Source organism: Rutidosis leptorrhynchoides, chromosome 4, assembly GCF_046630445.1.
Source record: "Rutidosis leptorrhynchoides isolate AG116_Rl617_1_P2 chromosome 4, CSIRO_AGI_Rlap_v1, whole genome shotgun sequence".
NCBI classification, from domain to species: Eukaryota; Viridiplantae; Streptophyta; class Magnoliopsida; order Asterales; family Asteraceae; genus Rutidosis; species Rutidosis leptorrhynchoides.
Genome location: NC_092336.1, coordinates 453,910,053 through 453,932,146, shown reverse-complemented (window position 1 = coordinate 453,932,146; position 22,094 = coordinate 453,910,053).

The window sequence follows — 22,094 nt, the reverse complement described above, 5'->3', positions numbered from 1 at the left end:
CCCGACCCGCATACTATCCCGCACATCAGCCAGAAATGAGATCACCCTATGATTCATATGATTATGACGCAGCATACCAGTTCACCTATAATCAGCCATGGAACCCGGACGCGAACATGAATTGGGATCCCTATCCTAATTATCCTCCTAACCCACCTCCTGATCAGTAGAGATAAGTTGGTAATTTATATTTTTATTATTTTAAACAGTTAACATTTTAATTACATTTATGTAATGTTTGATATTTCTATTATTATTGTGTACTAATATTTTTCTTATAGTTTGAAAGTGGGATGCCAAAGTTCCATTTCAAATTACATGTATGATTATATTTGTATTGTATGTATTCTATTTTATGCACAAAACAGGGTAAAACAAAGCGTTTTCAAAGACTGGCATTAAGTTCAGCAAAAGCAAGTAATTTTGACGACAATGATGCAAAATATATGTGAAATAACAACAAGACGGAATGAACAAATGACGTGCACCATTTATCATTCAGCAAACAAACGGCAATATATTTGGAGACTTTGGTAAAAATTTAATCATTTTCACACAAATCACCCTCAATAATTTAAATTGTTACTGATTTCTTGCAAATGAGGGCATTGCAAGATCTTAAGTGTGGGAAGGGGTTAAATTCTTTCGGATTTTAAAATTTTTTACTTTAAACACTTGGTTTGTAACATCCCGCCTTTTTCCGTTTACTTTTCCGTTTAACTATTTATGTTCCGTTATATGTTTATAACACGTCTCGTTGATACGCGTTTCAAATTATCTTGTTTAGGTAATTTAACGCACCCGATTAAAACATGAGGGACTAAACTTGTCAAAGTGTCAAAGAAACCACTAGGTCAAAGTGGTGGTCAACACCCTTTCTATCCACTCATTCACATTTTCATTTCATTTTCCTTTATTTCTCCTACTTTCACATTTTCCTTAAATTGCTCCATCAAAGAATCATCATCTTAAATCGAGCTAGTGATTATCTTGCCAAACAAATTACGTATTTGAACTCCTCGTGATCTCCTCTTCGATTCCATACCAACCTCATTACATTTGGGTAACTTTCTAAAATCACTAATTTTATGTGTTCTTGAGATTTTTGAGTTATAAGGTTGTTAATTAGTGTCTATGGCTCGAGTCTAGTTTGTTTATGTGATTGGTATGCTCGTTTTTGATATTTTGATGTAACTAGTTCATATTGAAAGAATGCTTGCTTAATCTTGAGTTTTAGGTGTTCATATGTTGTTGAATGATGAAAGTTCATGTTTTAATTGTGTTCCTAACATCACTAGCTTCAAATTGGTATGTAGGTTGACATGGATTAGTTTCATATGCAAGATTGTTGAATTTGTGATTTTGGATTAGGGTTTGATGAGCTTTACATGAACTTTTGATGCATTAAATGACATGAGATGTTAATTGTAAGTGTTAGGTTGTGTTGTATGCTTAATTACCTTCGAAACGGCATATTGTACATGTAATTTGGTTGCCAAATCATTAAATTGCAATATTGACTTGAATGCATTGATTATGGAACATTAAATGCGGTTTTGTTTGTCATAAGTGCAAGCTTGATTGATGATATGTGTTTAGTTGCATTCCTTGTCAAAATACCTTTCCAACGATGTATGATAGGCGTTATAAGCGTTTGCGGGTCAAGAATTGTGTTAGAATTGGTTTTGGTTCGTGCACATTTAAAAAGCAGAAAAATAGCTGAAGCAGCAGGGTGGCGCGGCGCGCCATACCCCCCGCGCGGCGCGCCGATTGGGTCTGTCCAATTTGGTCAATTTTCGAATAATGTTTGGCATGCTACGCACCTCCGATTAACATGTAACTTGGCCAACATGCTCATATATGATTTCTAAGATTAGAAAAATAGTTCGGAACCCGACCCGAACGTGTTGACTTTCGTTGACTTTGACCGACCAAAGTTTGACTTTTTGTCAAACTTAACCAAATGATTATGCAACCTTCCTAACTTATTTATATACTTGTATCTTGCATGAAACTTGGCAATTTGATTTCACATGCTAAATAATCGAGTCGTAACGAGCCATAGGACTAATTGAACATCTTTGACCTATCGTGTTTACCGTTATTGATACAACCTATTGTTTAGGTCAAGACTAGCATTGTTCTTTGCACACGTTTACTTGTTGAAGTACTTTACTACTCGTGCACTCAAGGTGAGATCATAGTCCCACTTTTACTCTTTTTGAACTTATATTTGGGATGAGAAAACATAAACGATTCTTTTGAACTAAGTGAACACAAGTACAGGAAAACAAACATTCTACATACGAGTTTAGAACAAAATCCTCAATTCGATTATCATTAGTTACACTTGCCGGGTGTAAGCGAGAACTTATGTTGTATGGATCCATATGGGTTTGACAAACCCTCATTCAAACGGTTCGCTACCGTTTACGAATGAAATATATTTTCGAGAAACAGTGTATGTTCTAGCACTAAGTGATGGGGTTCAATGGAAGGAAACGTTAAGCATTGATAATTGGGTGCTCGTGAAACAAACTTTTGGAATGTATTACTATTATTTCATTGATGCAAATCTTGTGGTTCACTTGTACTTATTTACTTAAACCTATGATTTCACCAACGTTTTCGTTGACAGATTTCTATGTTTTTCTCAGGTCCTTGAACGATACATGATACATGCTTCCGCTCATTATTTTGATACTTGCATTGGATGTCGAGTATACATGCATACATGGAGCGTCTTTTGGATACTTTTAAATTGTGTCGCATAAGTTTCATTTGTACTTAAACTTGGTATCGTAACTTGTGGTGGAACTATTCTTGTAAAACTTGAACAACCTTTACATTTGAAATGAATGCGACGTATTTTTGGTCAACGTTGTTTTAAAGACTTATGACCACGTAACGGGACCTAAGTAGACGGCGCCGTCAATGACGATTTGGTCGGGTCGCTACAGATGGTATCAGAGCGTTGGTTGTAGGGATTTAGAGTTCATTAGTGTCAACCCCGAGTCATAGGGTACATTGGTGAGTCTAGACTACAACCGGCATATAGACTTGAAGTAGGAATTACTTGACTACTTGTGCATTTATACTCGAACGTTTCTACTCATATCTACTCTTAGTTCATCTTAATCTCACGTTGTTTAATTTGATTGACACGCCACCTTGACTATATGAAATGATGTCGAATGCACATATGAATTAGGGTAATATAATTTCCGGGATTATATTACGGTGACTCGTATGAACGTTCCGACATTATGACATAAAGAATTTAAGGCGAGTCGAGAAAAAAAAAAAAAAAAAAAAAAAAAAAAAAAAAAAAAAAAAAAAAAAAAAAAACTTCTCTTTATCTTTATTCTATATCACGGTTAGTATTATTGAGAATACTAATCAATGATATTCTTGTGTCTTGAAGGAACAATGGCTCCTCGTCGTGTACGCCGCAATGAAACTCCCGAACAAGCTCTCGAACGGATGATAGCTACCGCCGTAGATGCGGCCATGGCCGGTCACTCATCCAACAACAATAATAATTACAACCACAACAACAACAACAACAACAACAACAATGGAGCCGGAAACTCAAACGAGGGATGCTCCTATAAAGCTTTCATGGGGTGCAAACCTCACACTTTTGATGGAACCGGGGGACCGGTCGTGCTCACCCGATGGTTTGAGCAAACGGAAGCCGTCTTTAGCATAAGCGGTTGTCGGGACCAAGACAAGGTCAAATACTCCACTCACACTTTCTCCGGAATTGCTCTAACATGGTGGAACACCTATGTTCAATCGGTGGGTACCGATGAAGCTCATGCCCTCTCTTGGGCCGATCTAAAGGAAAAGATGATTGTTGAATATTTTCCGCGCGAAGAAACCCGAAAGCTTGAGGAAGAACTAAGAGCTTTGAAAGCGGTCGGAAACGACCTTAAAGCTTATAATCAACGCTTCGCCGAACTATCCTTGATGTGTCCTAATCTTGTTAACCCCGAATCTCAAAGGATTGAGCTCTACATGCTCGGTCTTCCAAAAAGCATCAAACAAGGGGTGATGTCATCCAAACCCACTACTCATCAAGCCGCTATGAACATGGCTCGCCAACTAATCGAAACGGTTGACGAAATCGTAGTTCTGGCACCTAAAGCCGAGGATAAATCGAGCGGCAACAAAAGAAAATGGGAACCCTCCCAATCAAGCAACAACAACTTTGCTAAGAAGCCTTACAACTCCGACGGCAAGAAAGGTTATGCCGGGAACCTACCTCTTTGCAACAAATGCAACAAACATCACTTTGGCGAATGTAGTAAGATAATTTGCCACCGGTGCCAAGGAGTTGGTCATAAGGCCAACGATTGTAAAAGTGCCACTCCCGTCGCTCGAAAGTGGCCCAATGCACCAAAGACGGGCACTTGTTACGAATGTGGCCAAACGGGTCATTATAGAAATGCATGCCCGAAAAGGAAAGATAACACCAATACGCGCGGCCGAGCTTTCAACATCAACACCGAGGAAGCCCGGGATGACACTGAACTAGTCACGGGTACGTTTCTTCTCAACAATTCTTATGTCTCTTGCTTATTCGATTCGGGTGCCGATAAATGCTTTGTATCCAAGACTTTGACTCATTCTTTTAGCACTCCACCTCTTCCATTAGATACCACTTATACCATTGAAGTAGCTAACGGAAAACTATTAAGTGCCGACACATATTACCGGGGGTGTACGTTAAACATTTTGGGTAAGGAATTTGAAATTGACTTGATACCCATGGAACTAGGAAGCTTTGATGTAATAATCGGTATGAATTGGTTAGTCAAAACGAAATCTCACATTCTTTGTGATCTTAACGCAATCCGAATTCCTATCGAGAATGGTGAACCTTTGATTGTTTATGGCGATAAGAGTTGCACCAGACTCAACCTCGTTTCGTGCCTTAAAGTTAGAAAACTACTCCGTAAGGGTTGTTTTGCGATCCTTGCCCACGTTAAGAAAGTCGAGTCCGATGAGAAGCACATCGATGATGTGCCAATTGTTAGTGATTATTCCGATGTATTTCCCGATGAATTGCCGGGTCTTCCGCCTCATCGACCGGTTGAATTCCAAATCGATCTTATTCCGGGAGCCGCACCCGTAGCGCGTGCACCATATAGACTCGCTCCATCTGAAATGCAAGAATTGCAAAGTCAAATCCAAGAACTACTTGATCGTGGTTTTATCCAACCTAGCCATTCACCTTGGGGCGCTCCGATTTTGTTTGTTAAAAAGAAAGACGGATCCCTACGAATGTGCATTGATTATCGCGAACTAAATAAATTGACGGTTAAGAACCGATATCCTCTTCCTCGCATCGATGACCTCTTTGATCAACTACAAGGGTCGTGTGTATATTCGAAAATCGATCTCCGCTCGGGTTATCATCAATTGAGGGTTAAGGGGGAAGATGTCTCCAAAACCGCTTTCCGAACTCGTTATGGTAGTTATGAATTCCTTTTCATGCCATTTGGTCTCACTAACGCACCGGCGGTGTTCATGGATCTTATGAACCGCGTGTGCAAACCGTATCTCGATAAATTCGTTATTGTGTTCATCGATGACATATTGATCTATTCTAAAAATGAAGAAGAGCACGAACAACATCTCCGACTTGTGCTTGAACTTTTAAGACAAGAACAACTCTATGCCAAATTCTCCAAGTGTGAATTTTGGTTAAAGGAAGTTCAATTTCTTGGTCATGTTGTAAGTGACCAAGGTATTAAAGTCGATCCATCGAAAATCGAAGCCATTAGCAAATGGGAGACTCCTACTACTCCTACTCACATTCGTCAATTTTTGGGTCTCGCCGGGTACTATCGTAGATTCATCGAAAATTTCTCTTTGGTTGCACGTCCTCTAACCGCCTTGACTCACAAGGGAAAGAAATTCATTTGGGCGACCGAACATGAATCCGCATTCCAAATCTTGAAAACGAAGCTAACCACCGCTCCTATCTTGTCACTTCCCGAAGGCAATGATGACTTTGTTGTATATTGCGATGCCTCAAAACATGGTTTTGGGTGTGTATTGATGCAACGAACGAAAGTCATTGCTTATGCTTCTCGACAACTTAAAATTCATGAACGAAACTATACGACACATGATCTCGAACTCGGAGCCGTTGTCTTTGCACTTAAAATGTGGAGACACTATCTTTATGGAACCAAGAGTACTATCTTTACCGACCACAAAAGTCTCCAACACATTTTCGATCAAAAGCAACTAAACATGAGACAACGACGGTGGATTGAAACTTTGAACGATTACGATTGCGAGCTTCGTTACCATCCCGGGAAGGCAAATGTAGTAGCCGATGCCTTAAGTCGAAAAGAAAGAGTGGTGCCTCTCCGTGTCCGAGCTTTAAACATCACCATTCACACCAACCTTAATAGCCAAATTCGGGTAGCCCAAGATGAGGCTCTTAAGGATGAAAACATCTCTCTCGAACACTTGAACGTCCTCACCTCTCGATTCGAAGTTAAAGAAACCGGACTCCGATATTTCGCCGGAAGAATTTGGGTGCCTAGTTATGGGGACCTACGAAGCCTTATTTTAGATGAAGCCCATAAGTCACGATACTCGATTCACCCCGGTGCCAATAAGATGTACCACGACCTTAAACAGCTATATTGGTGGCCGAATATCAAAAGGGAAGTAGCTACTTATGTTTCCAAGTGTTTGACATGTTCCAAAGTCAAAGCCGAACACCAAAGACCGTCCGGACTACTTCGACAACCCGAGATCCCGCAATGGAAGTGGGAAGGGATAACGATGGATTTTATCACCAAACTACCAAAAACGACGGGCGGTTATGATACCATTTGGGTTATTGTTGACCGTCTCACCAAATCCGCACACTTCCTTGCCATGAAAGAAACGGACAAAATGGAGAAACTTGCACAACTTTACATTAAGGAGATCGTAGCCCGACACGGTGTACCTTTATCGATTATCTCCAACCGAGATGGCCGTTTCGTTTCTAGATTTTGGCGTACATTGCAAGAAGCGTTGGGAACGCGTTTAGACATGAGCACCGCATATCATCCTCAAACCGATGGACAAAGCGAACGTACAATTCAAACCTTAGAGGACATGTTACGAGCTTGCGTGGTTGACTTCGGAAAAGCTTGGGACAAGCACTTACCTCTCGCCGAGTTCTCTTACAACAATAGTTATCACGCGAGTATTAAAGCCGCACCTTTTGAAGCGCTATATGGCCGCAAATGTCGTTCACCTCTTTGTTGGGCCGAGGTAGGCGACGTGCAAATCACTGGACCCGAACTCATTCACGAAACCACCGAGAAAATCGTTCAAATCCGAGATAGGCTTAGGACGGCCCGAAGTCGTCAAAAGAGCTATACCGATAAACGACGCAACGATCTTGAATTTCAAGTCGGTGACCGAGTAATGTTAAAAGTCGCACCTTGGAAGGGTGTAATCCGTTTTGGGAAACGCGGGAAGCTAAATCCGCGGTATATTGGTCCTTTCGAAATCTTGGAGCGTATTGGAACCGTTGCTTATCGTTTGGATCTTCCGCCTCAATTGAACTCCGTTCATCCTACTTTCCATGTATCTAACTTGAAAAAGTGTCTTGCCGAACCCGATATCGTCATTCCTCTCGAGGAGCTTACCATTGATGACAAACTTCATTTTGTGGAGGAACCGGTTGAAATTGTGGACACCTCCGTCAAGACATTGAAACAAAGCCGAATCCCGATTGTTAAAGTCCGTTGGAACGCCAAAAGGGGACCCGAGTTTACTTGGGAAAGACAAGATCAAATACAAAGGAAGTATCCTCATCTATTCGTGAATTCGGAAACGCAAGATCTCGAGGAAGAAACAACGACTACTACGCCTACTTAAATTTCGGGACGAAATTTCTTTTAAGGTGTAGGTAATGTAACATCCCGCCTTTTTCCGTTTACTTTTCCGTTTAACTATTTATGTTCCGTTATATGTTTATAACACGTCTCGTTGATACGCGTTTCAAATTATCTTGTTTAGGTAATTTAACGCACCCGATTAAAACATGAGGGACTAAACTTGTCAAAGTGTCAAAGAAACCACTAGGTCAAAGTGGTGGTCAACACCCTTTCTATCCACTCATTCACATTTTCATTTCATTTTCCTTTATTTCTCCTACTTTCACATTTTCCTTAAATTGCTCCATCAAAGAATCATCATCTTAAATCGAGCTAGTGATTATCTTGCCAAACAAATTACGTATTTGAACTCCTCGTGATCTCCTCTTCGATTCCATACCAACCTCATTACATTTGGGTAACTTTCTAAAATCACTAATTTTATGTGTTCTTGAGATTTTTGAGTTATAAGGTTGTTAATTAGTGTCTATGGCTCGAGTCTAGTTTGTTTATGTGATTGGTATGCTCGTTTTTGATATTTTGATGTAACTAGTTCATATTGAAAGAATGCTTGCTTAATCTTGAGTTTTAGGTGTTCATATGTTGTTGAATGATGAAAGTTCATGTTTTAATTGTGTTCCTAACATCACTAGCTTCAAATTGGTATGTAGGTTGACATGGATTAGTTTCATATGCAAGATTGTTGAATTTGTGATTTTGGATTAGGGTTTGATGAGCTTTACATGAACTTTTGATGCATTAAATGACATGAGATGTTAATTGTAAGTGTTAGGTTGTGTTGTATGCTTAATTACCTTCGAAACGGCATATTGTACATGTAATTTGGTTGCCAAATCATTAAATTGCAATATTGACTTGAATGCATTGATTATGGAACATTAAATGCGGTTTTGTTTGTCATAAGTGCAAGCTTGATTGATGATATGTGTTTAGTTGCATTCCTTGTCAAAATACCTTTCCAACGATGTATGATAGGCGTTATAAGCGTTTGCGGGTCAAGAATTGTGTTAGAATTGGTTTTGGTTCGTGCACATTTAAAAAGCAGAAAAATAGCTGAAGCAGCAGGGTGGCGCGGCGCGCCATACCCCCCGCGCGGCGCGCCGATTGGGTCTGTCCAATTTGGTCAATTTTCGAATAATGTTTGGCATGCTACGCACCTCCGATTAACATGTAACTTGGCCAACATGCTCATATATGATTTCTAAGATTAGAAAAATAGTTCGGAACCCGACCCGAACGTGTTGACTTTCGTTGACTTTGACCGACCAAAGTTTGACTTTTTGTCAAACTTAACCAAATGATTATGCAACCTTCCTAACTTATTTATATACTTGTATCTTGCATGAAACTTGGCAATTTGATTTCACATGCTAAATAATCGAGTCGTAACGAGCCATAGGACTAATTGAACATCTTTGACCTATCGTGTTTACCGTTATTGATACAACCTATTGTTTAGGTCAAGACTAGCATTGTTCTTTGCACACGTTTACTTGTTGAAGTACTTTACTACTCGTGCACTCAAGGTGAGATCATAGTCCCACTTTTACTCTTTTTGAACTTATATTTGGGATGAGAAAACATAAACGATTCTTTTGAACTAAGTGAACACAAGTACAGGAAAACAAACATTCTACATACGAGTTTAGAACAAAATCCTCAATTCGATTATCATTAGTTACACTTGCCGGGTGTAAGCGAGAACTTATGTTGTATGGATCCATATGGGTTTGACAAACCCTCATTCAAACGGTTCGCTACCGTTTACGAATGAAATATATTTTCGAGAAACAGTGTATGTTCTAGCACTAAGTGATGGGGTTCAATGGAAGGAAACGTTAAGCATTGATAATTGGGTGCTCGTGAAACAAACTTTTGGAATGTATTACTATTATTTCATTGATGCAAATCTTGTGGTTCACTTGTACTTATTTACTTAAACCTATGATTTCACCAACGTTTTCGTTGACAGATTTCTATGTTTTTCTCAGGTCCTTGAACGATACATGATACATGCTTCCGCTCATTATTTTGATACTTGCATTGGATGTCGAGTATACATGCATACATGGAGCGTCTTTTGGATACTTTTAAATTGTGTCGCATAAGTTTCATTTGTACTTAAACTTGGTATCGTAACTTGTGGTGGAACTATTCTTGTAAAACTTGAACAACCTTTACATTTGAAATGAATGCGACGTATTTTTGGTCAACGTTGTTTTAAAGACTTATGACCACGTAACGGGACCTAAGTAGACGGCGCCGTCAATGACGATTTGGTCGGGTCGCTACATGGTTACCATTAAAAATACTAGTAAAGCAGTAGTTGTATTAGAATCTAGTGCTCTCTGATAAAAAAGAACAGCCCTAGTCTTATATACTAACTACCCAATTCTAGTAAATTTTTCAAAATTTTCAATTAAATGAATTTAAAATCATGTTTATACATATTTATGAACGATAAAACTAGGTTTTAACACCGAAATTATTGTTACCTCGGAACGGACATAAATTGAGAAACAAACGAAAATGTTAAAATTCATTTAAAATGGAATAGAGGACGATAAAAAGGAAAATAAAAGCCAAGTGTGGGAAAATTTACCAAGTTATTTTAAACATATGTCACATATATCTGTAACAAATAATTGAAAATACTTTTGTTTTGGACTAAACTAAACTGTTTTACCCGATGAAAGAAAAGAAGAGATGGATCTACACGATGAATCAATTCCATCATTAAAAGGAAGTAAAGTCTTCCGAAAAAGACACGCGCTTCTTAATTTAGGTCAAGAAGTTGTCGTCCAGACCAGCTGTAGGTTGACGAAAAATCTAGAAAAGTCATTTCTAAAATCAGCAGGAAATCCACGGACCTCAGCATTAAACAGGGTCGCCAAGTGGTCAGATTTATCCTAACCATGAGAAGGATTTATCTCGTACAATGGGGGGGCACCATGCAAATTAGCTGGATAAGACTAATGAATCAGATCCCCAGAAAGGATAATCTCCTTAAAGATTAAAAATCTGCTTTTAAGACTGATATTACTCAATCCTAGAGATTGACCTTAAAGATTGAGAATTACAAACTCATGGAATTCGATGATATCTAAACTCGAGCTTAAACGAGAAAATATTTTGATCAAAATTATAAACCGATTTGTTTTCTGAAAACCCATTTTCAATGCGTTCATTACCATTGAACGTAAAATCCTAGGAATTCACCTGGAATTCATTAGGTCACCTGAACTAAATCGGGTGTCAACCGTAAGAACGGTGGTTGCATAGTGGTCAAAGACAGGACCTTGTGCCAGACCGACAAATTATAAGGGTAAGCTTTACTATTGCTCCTACCAAGGATAGTAATTGCGTCCGACACGTTATAGACCATAATCAAAAGCATGTCACGGGACATTGCCTTAACAGTTGCTTGTTCAACGCTTTCCTTTACAACCGGACGGTAGTTTGCCGAAAGGTAATATACGGAACAAGTAAACTGGACGTGTTGCTTTCCTAATACAAGGTTAGCAAGTGGGTGACACAAAACCGCAAGTTTTGAGCTAAAATTTTCAATTCTGAAACCCACCAAACCCACAAAAATATTTTGCAAACACCGGTAAAGGGTTATTCCGGAAAACTTATCTAGGGTAAAAACTAGATTTAATTTTCAAAAGATCAAATGTTTTCATAAAGATCCAATTTCCTTAATGGATCTAAATTTTTATAGTCATGTGGGACTGTAAACCATATCGTTACTACCATTGTTTATACCGCCGTATAGAAATCACTGATGTACAAAGTGTGAAGAATAAAGAAGTGATTCTAGTATTTCAAGACGATATTGCTTGAGGACAAGCAACGCTCAAGTGTGGGAATATTTGATAATGCTAAAAACGAACATATATTTCATTGCATTATTCCTCAAGAAAGACAAGCTTTTAGTTGCAATTGTTTTATTTACAAGTGATATTCGTTTAAATAATAAAAGGTGAAGACAAAAGACAGATTCGACAAATTGAAGACAAAAAGGTCCAAAGAGCTAAAAAGAACAAGATACAATTAAAAAGGTTCAAAATATTGATGAGGAACGTCTCAAAATGACAAGAGTACAAGTTACAAGACGCAAAGTACACGATATAAAATAATACGCGAAGACGTCCGAAAATCCGGAACCGGGACCTGAGCCAAGAAGAAACGCCCGACGCAACGGACCAAAAATATCTAGTCTACTATGCACAAGAATATAATATAATATATATATAATTATATATAATTATATATTATATTATATATTATTATTATATATATTATATTACGTCGGCAAGAAGAAAACAAAGCAATTTGGCTGGATCCAGGGTGGCCATGCGACTCGCATGGCCAGAGGCACAAATCCATGCGAGTCGCATGGAGTGAAAATGTTGGTCAGGTCCTATATAAAGCCAGTTTTCTGCCGAGTTTTAAACACATAATTTTAATCTCTCTCAATATATACGATATATATATATAATTTATATTTTAATTTTAATTTTAATTTTAATTCTAATAATAAGGGTATGTTAGCGAATGTTGTAAGGGTGTAAGTCGAAATTCTGTCCGTGTAACGCTACGCTATTTTTAATCATTGTAAGTTATGTTCAACCTTTTTATATTAATGTCTCGTAGCTAAGTTATTATTATGCTTATTTAAAACGAAGTAATCATGATGTTGGGCTAATTACTAAAATTGGGTAATTGGGCTTTGTACCATAATTGGGGTTTGGACAAAAGAACGACACTTGTGGAAATTAGACTATGGGCTATTAATGGGCTTTATATTTGTTTAACTAAATGAAAGTTTGTTAATGTTAATATAAAGATTTACAATTGGGCATCCCTATAAACTACCATATACACTCAATCGGACACGATGGGCGGGGTATTTATATGTACGAATAATCGTTCATTTAACCGGACACGGGAATGGATTAATAGCCACTAGAATAATTAAAACAGGGGTGAAATTACATTCAAGGGTAATTGGTGTAATTGTTAACAAAGTGGTAAAACCTTGGTTTACACGCAGTCGATAACCTGGTGTATTCATTAAACAAAGTATTAAAACCTTGTTACAATTCGAATCCCCAATTAGTTGGAATATTTAACTTCGGGTATAATAATAATTTGACAAGGACACTTGCAATTTATATTTATGACTGATGGACTGTTATGGACAAAAACCAGACGGACATATTAAATAATCCAGGACAAAGGACAATTAACCCATGGGCATAAAACTAAAATCAACACGTCAAACATCATGATTACGGAAGTTTAAATAAGCATAATTCTTTTATTTCATATTTAATTTCCTTTATTTTATATTTAATTGCACTTCTAATTATCGCACTTTTATTTATTGTTATTTAATCGCACTTTTAATTATCGTACTTTTTAATTATCGCAATTTTATTATTCGCAATTTCATTATCGTTATTTACTTTACGCTTTAATTTAAGTCTTGTATTTATTTTATATTTTACATTAGGTTTTAACTGCGACTAAAGTTTTAAAATCGACAAACCGGTCATTAAACGGTAAAAACCCCCCTTTATAATAATAATATTACTTATATATATATTTGTATTTTTATAAAATTAAACTAATATAGCGTTGAGCTTTGTTTAAAGATTTCCCTGTGGAACGAACCGGACTTACTAAAAACTACACTACTGTACGATTAGGTACACTGCCTATAAGTGTTGTAGCAAGGTTTAAGTATATCCATTCTATAAATAAATAAATATCTTGTGTAAAATTGTATCGTATTTAATAGTTTTTCCTAGTAAAATATAAACTATTTTATATACACCTCGCATGACATCAGGATGACAGATTGATTAAGCCACCCCACAAGTTTCTATACTTGTGAACTGGGTCTGCAGGGATTATTTCCCAAGGGTAAATATCAATCGGCAACACTCCGCTCTCCTAAATCTAGATCACTTCTAGTATCTTGTTGACACACTAAGCCTTACCTCATAAGGAATTAGGTGTTAACAATGGCGCCATCCACTAATGCAAAGAACACACGAAACGAAAAAGGAACAAAAGCAACTGAAGCTCCATTTGTACTTGAAGCAGTCAACAATCCATCAACTGATGACATGATCACTGTTGAAGATGTACCTGTTCCGCTACTAGATGGTACAATTGAAGAAACAGTTGCTGAAACTGCAGAAAGGCTTAAACATTTGGCAACTAATTCGGAGAAAAGGCCAGTAATCGAAGAAACAACCACCAAAAGTGCAGAAAGATTTCAACATCTTGTTAATAATCCAGAGAAGCGACCATTGTTACAAGCACGACGATGTCCATCATTTGTACCTTTTCGACGGATGACGGATGGCAAAGGCAAGCAACTCATGAAAAAGCAATCTATATCAAAGTACAAGTTGTCCAAATTACTCGACAAGTTAGGCAATCTTATTGATGATTCTGAAGATGATAATGACTCGAGCTATGTTGGTAATGATTCTGACGATGAGATTGGTGAGAAAGACGAATTCATGTCCGAAAAACAGGCAGTATTGCTTTTTAATGACATCCTGAAGCAAACAGCTCCAGCCAAATACAAGCAACGCTTAACGCAGCCCGCCGTCCGTGCTGTGGCCGTGGATAATTTCTTTGCCCTCATTACTGGAGAGCAAGCCACCAAGTCACCAGCCATGGCAGAGTCTACACAGTGTTTCATCGATCGAATTGCTAATTATCCATTGCCCAGAAATCTTGCTATACCAACAATTGGAGTTTATGATGGCACAACGGATCCGGAAGATTTTCTGACTATGTTTGAAGGTGTTATGAGGTTGCAGCATTGGGAGGATGAAACTGCGTGCCATATGTTTCCTATGGTACTGCAGAAAATGGCACGCGAATGGTTTGCTAGTTTGCCATCAAGGAGTATTACCAGTTTTCTTGATTTGAGAGCAAAATTTGTGATGCAATACCAAAATCTCCGGAGCTGTACTCTGACACATCTTGATGCACACGAGATTACAATGCATCATAACGAATCTTTGAGCAATTTTATGAAGCGTTATACACTTGAAGCATAGAAGATCCCTGATTGTCCAGAATCACAGCTTGTATCTGGTTTCATTTTCTGTCTGGACCAGCGGCATTTTAGTGCACTTGTTCATGCATTACGGTATGACTTGCCAAAAACATTGCATCAGGCATTGGAGGTTGCTCAGAGGCATGTTCGAGCTGGTGAGCGTGGGTTGAACAAGTTTGATACTGGTAGCAGTAGCAAGCCGCACAACGGAGGGCGGTATTTTGACAGAAATCAGAGAAGGAATGACAATTTAACTGGAGGATGGAAGGGAAACAATCACCCTAATGATTTTCACCACAACAGAAGGCCAATAGAAAGGCACCCGTTGATAATGGCGCTTACCAAAACTCCGAAAGAGATCCTCTTCACTGAACCAATTCGGACCACTTTTAATGCTCCAGCACCTATGGAGGAGAGGGAGGGTCCAAAGAGTGAGTTGTGGTGCGATTTCCATGAGGCTTGGGGCCATGATACAGACAATTGCAAATCTTTGATGAGAGAAATTATAGCGAAAATCAAGGTAGGAGAACTGAATCATTTGTTGCCTGGCAAACATTACAGGAGGAATGATCCTCGCAGGAAATTTGCGTGGCAAAGGAATGATGGTAATAGAGGACGCCGTGGAGAGAACAGAAGAGAGCAGCATGGTGGAAGAGATAATCGGAACTAACCGCAGTACGGAGACCGGGTCATAGAGCGTGAGCCAACTCCCGAAGTTGTAATCAGGATGGTTTGGATCAATGACGGTTATTATGAAGAAGGTGAATCATCAAACAACAATTTGGACAGCTGGAGATATGCTCCAATTATCTTTCAGCCAATTCCGAATTGGGCGTTGTCCGTCCAACCGGTGATCATTTCAGCAGAGATAGCCAATAAGTTTGTCAACTGTATCTACACAGATACGGGAAGTGAAGCTGACATTATTTACTGGCATTGCTTGAAGACTTTTCCAAGACATGTGCAGGGCAGAGCTAGGCAAACGAGGTTGAAAGTTTCTGGATTAACGGGAGCACCGATAAATGCCATGGGGCAGATTTGTTTAGAAGTTGTTATGGGCACATTCCCATTGTTGAGAACAGAAATAATCGATTTCACAATCATAGATGGCAATTCTCGGTTTAATGTCCTTTTTCAAAGGGCAGCGTTGGCTAAGTTCGGAGCGATAACATCGACAACTCATGCAGAGATCCGATTCCCAACTCCTAACGGAGTAGCCGCCATACATTCACAGTATGTGGCACCGGCTAGGGAGAGATCCACATTTGTGAACTTACCAGAAGGCAACGTAAACCGGAGAAGGCATGATCGGTTGTTTAGTGATGATGAGGTTCAGGAGTTTTTTGTTCCATAATCAAGTGTGTAGGCCGGATAGCGCTGGGCGCTCGGCGTGTGAAGAAGCAAATCTCAGCATGTTATCAAGAACAAAAGTTTATTACCAGAGCAGTTTTTTAGCATTTTTATGAAGACATTATCTTTTAAAATCATTGTATTCATGCCACAATACACATGTTTGGCATTTGAAGAACATATTTTCGCATTATATGAAGAGCAACGTTTATCAATTTACTGTGAACCATTGTGGTTATTTTACAGTGCATATGTTAGCAATTGCATACATTAAACATTCATGGCGTACTAATTAGGCTTGATCCACCTAAATTCGTCATCAATCGTTTATGTACTGCACAGTACCGAACAATAATTTTAAATTTTTTCTTAAACAAAGTGCTGCCCGTGACAAATGTAAAACATTACATTTATAACCTGCCCACAGAAGGAGTGTATTTTTGAAATACCTCCGATGGCGGAAGCTTTTGTGCCGGCCAGTAAAGGCACAAGGGATCGGCTAGAAAACGTTTAAGTTTTACTAGAACGCACCGAGGCATGATACAAAACTCAGATACTTGTCATGACAAACATTATAAAAAGTTACTTCACAGAACGAAGTTCTATATTTTATGTATGAAGGGAAAATAATTAGCAATTCTTCCTCATATACTTTATGACGGAAGGCGTAAGATGGAGAGTTTATTGATTTGTAATCATTCTTCTAAAACACTTTATAATTCTTCCTCATTAATTTTATGACGGAAAGCGTTTAACAAAATTCAGACATCATATTAATTTAGCAAAACTTAATGCTACAAGGCGTCTACATATGAATTACCTTATACACTTTTCAAAATGATTTGCTCAATTATACACTGCACAATTGCGTATAGAAATTTTATGCTCAGGTGCATAATCGATTGGTTTTAAAGCATTAAGCATCAAAATATTTGCAACAAGCATGTAAACACACATAGTCATCACAATAAAGTCAGTATGTATATAATGTCAAGGTCAGAAGGAAATTTATTACAAAACATTGTTTGATATTTTTACAAAAGATCAATCAAACTGCACGCTAAGCACATCTTGAGCAGATGAATCTTCTTTGCTGCATACTTCATCATAAACGTTTATCTTCAAATTTATCAATTTGTTTTTAGTCTCATCAACCTTTTCCTGAGTACCAGGGGGCATAAGTTTGGTAATAGCAGCAGAAGGGGTTTGGTTGGGAGCAAGGCGTTTAAACAGCTTGCCGGTCACATCAGCAATAGCATGGGTGCAGGCAGCATCAACATAATCATTGCAGGGATTCCCTACAAGATTGGATCCAAGCACCTTAGCTATCAGACCTGGTATACCCTTCTTAAGCTCAGCAAAATTACCTTCGCCTTTCTCCGCCCTCCGGAGAAGCTCAGCAGACTTTTCCTTCTCTGCATTCAGCTGTTTCTCCAGCTCACCCACTTTCACCTGCTCCTCTTCCAGTTTCTTCTTCTCAGCATCCCTTTCCCCTTGCAGAACAACAACAACATCGTGAGCACTTTTTAGCTCAACTTCTTTAGCCTTTATTATTTTCTGCGCATCACTTAAGGCACGCTCAGCATCAGCAGCTCTTTTACGAGCATTTGCACCTTCAGTTATGTCTTTACGGGCTATAGTAAGAATAGACTCTTGATGCTCCTGCAGTTGCAGCACAGAGTCCAGATGATTGGTTAGCAGTACATGAGCTGCCATAGTTGATTCCCTGAGTTGATCAGAACGGAGAGCAGTGAATTGGGGTTTCAGCTCAGGGATAACACAACCCTGTACAAGAAAAAAAATTTATGAGTAAATTCAGGCAACTCACATCAGTAACTTACAAGCATATACATGCAGATGGTCTTATCATTCATACCTGAAGAAGAGTTGCAAATTCTTTATCCTTAGCGGCAGGGTTTGCAATGATGGCCTGCAATGCCCTCACATGAGCAGGAAGAGTTGGCTCTTGAACATTGGAGGAGGTGACAGCTGGGTTAGTGATATTAGGAGGAGGAGAATGATAAGCAGAGTTGCCTTCTGGCCCATCTTCATGAAATTCAGATTCATCGAATGGAGCAAAGTTTGGGTCAGGCGTTTTCAGGCCCTTCTCTCCTTCACTTTCAAGATTCTCCTCCGGCCTCCGTTCACCGCCCTCCGTAGCCTTCCCTTGGCTATCATCAGATTCTGCTAAAATCACTAACAAGAACAAATTAGCATTATGAACAAACATAACAGTTATAAGCAAAAACATGTGTATTTTCAAGAAAGAGCAGAATGGACATACTTCTCTTACGTTTCTGTTTTTGGCCCTCCTCTGTACTCTTCGCCCTTTTAGAGCCTATGCTCTTCTTTCTTGTCTTTTGGGTCGGAGGAGGAATAGGGTTTGTTTCACCCGTGATATCAATCGACTCAGATGTCTGCTGCTCGGCAGTAGTGGTGTCGTTCGCTGTCCGCTCAGTGTCTGTATGTTCAGACCCTGATTCACTGTCTGAGCTGCTTACAGCAATTTCTTTCCCCTTCTCAGCAGTAGCAGCATTAGCAGCAGCTTTAGCTTCAGCTGCAACTCTCTTCGCCTCTAGCTCTTCAGCAGTTTTGTCACGAGCAGTGACCTCTACATCATCATCAAGATCAGCGGATAAAAGAGCAGAGCGAACCTGCATCACGGAGTTGGCTACAAAAATTACACATGAACAGCAATATAAGTAAACATGACGAACAATCGACACACATCTATATATAATAGGATGATCATATCACATCCTACCCTGGTTTTTCTCATGAAGTACTGGCACAGAATTGCTCGGCCATTCTTGACTCACTTTGCATAGCACAAGAATTCCCTCATACCTTTCGTATGATCTGGGCGGAAGACGGAGCTCTTTCAAGCTATTTACTATCCGTTGCTTTGCGGGAGAAATCTTAACACCCTTTCCTACACCAGGATCAATTGCACCCCATTCCCGAACAACGGAGTACTTCTCCGGGATAACAGTTTCATCAACAAAGAAAAATGGACTTTTCCAGTCCTTCAAGTTTGATATTCTATTTGTACCAACAAAATGAGTGTTTCGCTTACTATCAATAGTAAGCCAGCAGTCACTAATTGTACGAATTCTAAACAAAGAGACAAAAACTTTAATGCGAGGTTTAATATTAACAGCATTGCAGTACATTTCAAAAAGAATGATTTTTTGTAGGCCATGAGGATGCATTTGACTGAGACAGGCCTTATAGTATCTAAGTAGGCAAAGGAGAAAGTTAGTAAGAGGAACACGAAGGTTGCCGTGGGTAATTTGTAAGGCGTATAAAGTAATTTTCCCCTCAGGAGGGTTGTTGGCAGTTTGTCTGTTGGTGGGAAGAACAGGGTTGTATTGATTGAGATGGCGGAAGGCAATCTTTAAGCCATCCAAATATTCACTTGTTAGAGATGAAGCCATTATGCTAACCTCCGGAATGTTAGTAGTATTTGACGAAGAAAGCTCGGCATGCTCTGGGCCAGTACTCGGTGTAGAAGCCATCATAATACAGTAAAAGTTATCAACAAGAAGAAAATAGCAGTGAGATGAAGTGTACTGACCTTGGAAGACGGCAAACCTTAAAAAGTTGAAGATTGAAGAAGGCGATGAAGATTTGGGAGAAATATGCTTTTTAGATCTTGGCAAAGGTAAAAAAGTGAAGGTAAAAGGGTTATGACGGTTTATATAGGAGTTCATCGATGCAATTTTTATGGCCACGATTAAGACACGTGTACGGGCAAGTTTAAATGTAGGGTACGAAATAACACTTTTACAGCTGGAGGTGCGTGGAGGATCTCAACCGTGCAAAATTAATCATACCGGTGTCAGTAAAATTCGTCTGCATTTAATACCTAAAATGTTTTTCCCGATGCAAGTGGGCAATGAACAGGCTGGTTTGGCATGCGTTATCGAAAGTTTAATAACTTAAACATTTTTCAAATGCTTAAGTCATTAAACTGGGGGGACTTAATGGTGTATCCTATCGCATACACGCATAAAAAGCATAATGGTTGCATAAAAGTAGCATCAGGAAGGCTGAAAACAACAGTTTTGTGGAGTTATCCGTCCAGCGTTCTCCGTTGTACAGGCTGCTCCGTCATGCGTAAGCCCTGAAGGCCGCCTAGCGCGTAAGCCCTGGCCGGAGAACGCCACCTTCAGCATAAATTTCGGATCACAAATAACAGAACATATCATCATTTGACACGTGTCCCCAAGCAATCTGGTGGATCTGACACTATAAATAGACCCCTTGGGTCGTCATTTTACACAGGTTCAGACATTCTGATAACTTTGAGAGCTGAGACTTCACTTCTCTTTCTCTCTCTACTTTCTCTCACTAGAAATCATCCGGCTAGCACTTTTACGCTCTGCGGACGATAGATTGATTAACCCACCCCACAAGTTTCTATACTTATGAACCGGGTCTGCAGGGATTATTTCCCAAGGGTAAAAATCAATCGGCAACACTCCGCTCTCCTAAAGCTAGATCACTTCTAGTATCTTGTTGACACACTAAGTCTTACCTCATAAGGAATTAGGTGTTAACAGTTATTATGTTTGATATGTAGGTATATCAACTATTAATATAATTATAATATATGTATTAAGTATATTTTAGGTACAAAATAGCTATTTGTAACAAAATGATAGTTTTGATAATAATGATTTATTAATAATAATAACATTCCTAATATTGATCATATTAATAATAATTACGATATTGTTAAAATTGATACTTATGTTAATAATAATAATAGTAAAACTAATAATTACAAAGATGATATTAATACTAATATTAGTGAAAAAAAATAATAATGATTTGTATTGTTTTTGTAATAACAATAATAATAATCCTAATCATAATCATAATTTTCGTGTTAAATTTTCTATGATAACGACTATAGTTTCTTATAACATTTATTTGTACTTATAATTATAACTTTTACATGTGTTCGTATACTTACAACTATTTTCTATAATTTTTATCCTATTATCTTTTATTATATATTTATGTTGTTAATATGCTTAATATACTTGAAATCATAATAGTAATAATAATATTACAATAACGATAATATTAGTACTGATAATACTAATATTTATAAACATATTGACAATATTAATATTTATAAATTGATACAAGTTTTAATATTAATGATAATCATATTAATCATCCTAATCATGTTGATATTAATAATAATTATACTAATAATAATCATAATAATAATTCTTTTAATTGTTCTACTAACATATTACTAATATTAGTAATAACATCAATTAACATTAACAATAATTACTAATAATAATATTAACAAAAATAATAATAATAATAATGATAATAACAAAAAAGATTATGACTACCTCATAATAAAAGCTCCAAAAAAATAGTTGCAGTTGCTGGGGTTTGAACCCACGACCACTTGAAACCCAACACCCCTCCTTAACCATCCCTCCAAGCTCGTTTTTCTAATTATATACTACAATAAAACTTATTAACGTAGCGTATTTATTTCATATTTCATCTTCTTCATCCAAATGTTAATCGACCCAAATCATTATACTTGTGCTAATATTTATAAAAATGACTTTAGGGCTGAATATCCAATACAGAAAACAATTAATTGTGATTAGTTGAATTGAAAAAAAAAGAGTACTGCTGTTACTGCTGCTCGTCGCAGCTAGAACACCAAAAAAAAATGTTTTCGATTTTTACTGAGT